Raw genomic sequence first — 6000 nt, 5'->3', positions numbered from 1 at the left:
CAGCAAGTGTTGCACGAGGATCCCAAGAACACGTCAAGTTCCATGCTACCTGCCGCCATCAAAAGAACGAAGGATAACTAAACTGTGCTAGCCTATATATATATATATATATATATATATATATATATATATAATGCGCCTAGTTCATATTCAATGTAACGCTAACGGTACGGGATATAGGAGCCTGTTGGGAAGGCGTGGGTGAGCTGTAAAATCTTGTACGGTTCGCACAGCACAACATACATGCAGCAGTTATTAATAATAATAATCTTTATTTCAGGATTACCCAAAGGCTAACGCCTATCTGGAGGATCTCCTATTATTTTGATTGCGACGGTTAACGTCGATGGACGAGAGTCATAAAGCACAGTCCATGGGGGTTGACGTTTCTGGACTTCCTTTCCGAAAGGAAAGTTTTATTTCTTCTCAAAAAAGCAGAATCATGCTGATTATACCAGTCTGTTATGAAGACAAGGAAGCAGCCATGGACATTGTGCCATACTAAAAGAACGACAGGTAAAGGATAAAGCACTTCATCTGAAAACTCAAGGACTATCCATAAATACAGCAAATGATAATCCTAGCCTGGTAATGTCCAACTCCGTCATGTGAGCCATTCGGTGAGTTATCATGGGAAGCATAATGTTCGAAATGCTGAAATTTGAACAGTTGCAGTTGTGTTCGTCGCCACACAATGCCATCGCCAGTTCACATTTGAAATGTAGCCATTTTTACGCTTGTGTCCCTGAGCACGGCATGGAAGGCTGAGCAGATTCAACTCTTCCATCGCTTCCTGATCTGTACAGTAGTGCGGTTGCGTTCCCATTCCTGACACATCGGTCTCCGCTAACCAGCATCATGAGCACTCCAATGGTTCCCGCCGCTCCTTCCGTATCGTCCCAGCGCGCCCCGTCAAAATGTGAATTACTGTAGGCAACGGAGCCAGTGTATGATGAAGGCGAATGCACTGTTTGATGATGCTCCAACAAATCCTTTCTAAGACTGAGACCCAGCCGGAGCCGCATCGTCGTCATTACCAGCTAATCATGGGGAGGTATACTGTGACTTTCCACCACTCCCTGATTCAATCATAGTTTGCGAGCCTGCGCCAAACTGCTTTCTCACTAGAGCCAGGCATTGGATACATAATGGCTTCAGTAAGGTTTACAATGCTATGTCTCTGGCCTAAGTCCAAGTCTAGATACAGCTGCTCAGAGTAAGGGCTGATGAAGTGTTCATATCGGAACAAATGAGACTTCAACAGTAGCTAGTACATACACATCAGGCCTGAGGGCTTCGCAGCGTTTCTCCAGCACACTTGTTCTCTCCTTCAACTCAGATACTACTTGAAGTACTACTAAAGGCCATCTGGCTCTCACACTCAGTCCTTCCACCCCTCATTTTCGTGGTTTGGGCTTCCACTCTTGACTCGGGAGGTTCCTGGCCTCTCCGCAGTCTGTCCTCAGGAGACTGGGGTCGTTCTGGACCTAGTGCAGCCGAATCGAAGGGAATCGAGTTCTTTCTCAGACGTCCACAAACTTTCGTTGTGCTTCACTTCGCTTCCACTGCGGGAAAGTAGTCACACTTCAGGACCACGACGTGCTTGTTGCAGCCTACACCAATGATACTAAAATAATATTCCCTCATTTTTTCTGCCTCCCGGCCGGCCAGCTCGAAAAAGAACGTATGGAATGGGAGCCTCAGTTCCATCTCTCGTCTGCTAGTGCATTCAGGAGCGTAGCACTGAGCGCTTCGGCATGACGATACAAGCCGAATCAAAACAACTCTACTCTCTAGCCAAAAAAACTAGCTCAGTGTTCGTCAGGCAAAAAGCGAAACTTCGAAAGTCACGAACTCAAAAGGTGGGGAAGTCAGAGTCAGAAGGTCCACTTGCCCCGTCTCGAACCCAGACAATCTTTGTGCAAGTCATCTATTGACTGACACTTGACTGGCTCACGCCATGTGAACACACCCACAACACTGAAACGGTGTGAGTGAATACGGAAGTCATTGCGCTGTAGCTACGTGTTGAATACACCGGCACATCGATCGATCGATTTCTTTTTGAGAATTATTTTAGTATTTCAAGATCGCCAATTTATTTGAATTTAGAAGTCAACGCCGTCTTCTATCAGCTTCCACAGGCGTCTGCTTTGATGTTGTCGAAGTCATACGGATAGCTTCGCCAAGTCATGGCCTTGGGAATGAGTCTGTGTCGATGTCGTTTTCGTCACATGGTGAGAGTAAATTGCATCGCAGCTCAAAGAAACTATTTGGTCACAAAACATATTGGGACCCATGCCGCTCGTCAGCCTTGGCATTTACTACACTTTCGACATGTCCTCTCTGACTCCATAATCGATACGAGGAAGAACTCGTTTGTTGTGAACCAGACGTACACGACTGTTCCGACATCGACCTGAGTGAGTTGTCATTTTTCATGCTTTCGCGCGGAATATTTCTTCGAGTTCACAGTGAGTTTTTCCAGGCAGCGCTCGAGCGCTCATACGGTAAGACGGCAAACTCCCGGGGCGATCACCAGGATTGCTAATCTTTTTGAAACTGACTGTAGTCCGTGTTCGGATGTGCATGCGCGAGTAACTTCCTTCTTTGGAACTGCTTCTTGTATGAGCTGTTTCGGATATTTCGTCTCCTGGCCTGGCTTATTTCGTTTCGGCGCTGCTGAGACCTCCTTTCGCGGAATATTACTCAATGACAGGTGAGTTGACCAGTTCCCTTTGATTCATTTGCTTGTGTTGACTCTTTCATTTACGAAAAGTGTGCTGATTTTGGGCGGAATGCAATAAATAATGGAAAAGCTGCCAGGATCTCCTTTCTAAATTTAGCTTTTCCGCTGCCGAGGCCTCCTTTTACGGAATACTCGATGACAGGTGATCTCTGAGTTGACCTGTTTCCTTCGATTCATTTGCTTATGCTCACCCTTTCATTTACGGAAACGTGTGCTGATTTTATTCGGATTTAGATCCATTTTTATCTCTTTGCCCTTGTCTACAGTGTGCGAAGAACGCGAGTTCACCTTCTTGACGGTAAGGCTCATGTTAGATGTGTTGTCGAAATACTCATATTCATTGTACACTGGTACGTTACAAGTAAGGCACTGGTCAGTGGCATACTATCGTTGGCAGTTCCCAATCTGGAGGGAAAGATTCAAGGACCCATTGACTGAGTTTGCAAAATAAATTCGCATACGGTATCAGGGAAAATCTCCATTGTGGAGAGGTTCAGTAAACTTGTTTGCTTCATACGAAACAAGCCAATGGGTGCAGTCTCGTCTCGTGAAGATCTCGTACTTGTGTGATTGGATTTGTTTACTCGGTCTGGGGCTGTTTGATTTATTATTTGTGAGTACCGCCGAGATTGCACTGCCCCAAATAAAGTTTCGTGCCGCCAAAGCAAGAATTACGATCTGCAATCTGTTTGTAGTACCTGCAAGAATGTGCTGTACATGTATCGTACTTTCTCTATTGCTGTTTCAGTTGCCGTCATGTTGCTAAAGAAACGTTCAGTAGAGAGGTTCTGCAAAACGAAAATTCGAACGAAGTTTCGCGACAGTCCTTGCGAAAGTGTGTACAAATTTTGGCACGATCTTTGCGTTCTGCACATTTTCGTAGTTTGCGCGGGCCAAGTGCACGTACGCCATGACCCGATCTCACGAAATTTCCTACGACAGTTCATTTCGTGTTCCCTGCAAGTTTCGCGTCCAAAGTTCGTGCGAAGTTTCGCACTTCATGACGTAGAACGAAAGTTTGTACGCATTTTCGTTTTGCAGAACCTCTCTAGTGACTCATTTGTTTCATACGAGACTAGTCAATGAGTTGGTGTGGCTTAGAATCTTTCGCTGTAGAAGAAATCTATTCGTATGTCTATTGGAGAAATAATTGTATTCACTGGTTATTATATAAAATAGGTTAAGACAAACTCACAGAATAAATACCATCGGTCCCTTGGTGTTCGTCCTAAAGAGGTTCGACTGGATATCATTCATACTCACCAAAATATGTGTAAGATTTTATTATTTATGGAGTGCCTTGTTTATCTCTCAGTACCATCAAGCATAGCCTTGCCCCTTTTATCCTCAGGATCAGTGTAGTTGTTGGAACGAGGTGTTGTACTCAGCAATGTATTTGTTTACATTTTAATACATGTTTATTGTTCCTCCTTTGCTGTGTTGTTTTAGAAAATCGTGGACTAACAGTTTGAAGTCATTGAACTACTTCCAAAAGTTGTATCGACATCAACAGGATTACTATTTCAGTGCAATATGATGCAGGATGACCTTATCACGATAACCCACGATTATAAACCATTATAAACACAGAATCAACGAAAAACATCTGCGACACGCACCTGGTTACATTTCTCAAATAAATCTCATCCAGGGTGGGAAAATCTGAAATATCTGAAAGGCAAGACAATTTTATGACAGAGTCATGAAATTCTGCAACAGCAACATGCACAGAATGACCTCCGTATAAAAAAAAGTATCACCACGGTCCATCACTACTCACATGTTTCCCCGCAGAAGAACATGCTAGCCTACAGTCCGTTTCAAAAAGATTTACAATCCTGGCGATCGCCCGCGGAGTTTGGCGTCTTACCGTATGAGCACTCGAGCGCTGCCTGGAAAAACTCACTGTGAACTCGAAGAAATATTCCGCGCGAAAGCAGGAAAAATGACAACTCACTCACGTTGACACAGTCATGTACGTCTGGTTTACAACAAACGAGTTCTTCCTCGTATCGACAATGGAGTCAGAGAGGACATGTCGAAACGAAAGTGTTGTAAATGTTGACGAGCTGCATGGGTCCGTTTTGTGACCAAAATAGTTTCTTTGAGCTGCGATGCAATTTACTCACCGTGTGACGAAAACGACATCGACACGGACTCATTCCCAAGGCCATGACTTGGCAAAGCTATCCGTGTGACTTCGACGACATTTTGAGAAAAGCAGACGCTTGTGAACGCTGATAGAAGACGGCGTTGACTGCTAAATTCAAATAAATTGGCGATCTTGAAATACTAAAAATATATCTCAAAAAGCTACTGCGCGATGACTTCCATTATAATTCACTCACACCATTGCAGTGTTGTGGGTGTGTTCACATGGCGTGAGCCAGTCAAGTGTCAGTCAGTTCGGCAGGAAGCGCGAGCTCCAACAACAAGTCGTTTGGTGAAGCCATCTTCTTTGTCTTGTACCAGCTTGATCACCAAAACAATGAAAAAAAAAAGTTTGACTTGAGGATAGGTTGGGATTTGAACTCACAACTTCATGGTCAGCAGACAGCATTCATAACCACAAGGCCAAAAAGGAAAGAATAAATCGTGGGTTTTGATAAAAAATCGATACTGGCTTCCTGGGCAAATTGTAAACCATGGGAAAAGGCCGGAAACCTGGCCGAAATTCTAACTCCTTAACGGTTGGTCCAATTGTTCTGAAACCTTCACAGAACAATTTGCCGTGTCCTAACAAGCCATTCTATGTACTTTGTTGTCCAAATTTCCCTTATCTTCATACTTTTTAAGACCCAAACCTGATTGTAAATATTTTTGAAACAGACTATAGTGCCATTTTCTGCAAGAAAAGACTTGCACCTCAATGCGTATAATACGGTATTGATATGATGTGAAGGCCATCATTTACATATTGATATGATGTAGGGCATTCCATTGATTGGTGACAGAAAAAAACAAAAGAAATTATAGCAATAAAAACTGCTTTATGGCAGTTTTCTAAAAAAAAGTTATTGTGTTCTAGTCCATGGACCCCGTCTAAAAAGTAAGAAATTAACGAAATGTGATAGCCAAAAATTAAAATTTCACACAAAACCTCACAATAAGCACACCCAGAATGAAAAGCTACATGTAGAAGACCTTTTCCCCTCGTGATCCTCTTTCCTATGCATACATAAAATGCATGTTGCCAATTGTTGGTGCAGTACAAGTTTAATGTTGAAAGCAGCATTTCAACTGTTGTGATT

Source organism: Sycon ciliatum, chromosome 8 (genome assembly GCF_964019385.1).
Source record: "Sycon ciliatum chromosome 8, ocSycCili1.1, whole genome shotgun sequence".
Taxonomy (NCBI): domain Eukaryota; kingdom Metazoa; phylum Porifera; class Calcarea; order Leucosolenida; family Sycettidae; genus Sycon; species Sycon ciliatum.
The sequence above is the reverse complement of the archived record's forward strand: the minus strand, read 5'-3'. Positions refer to the sequence as shown.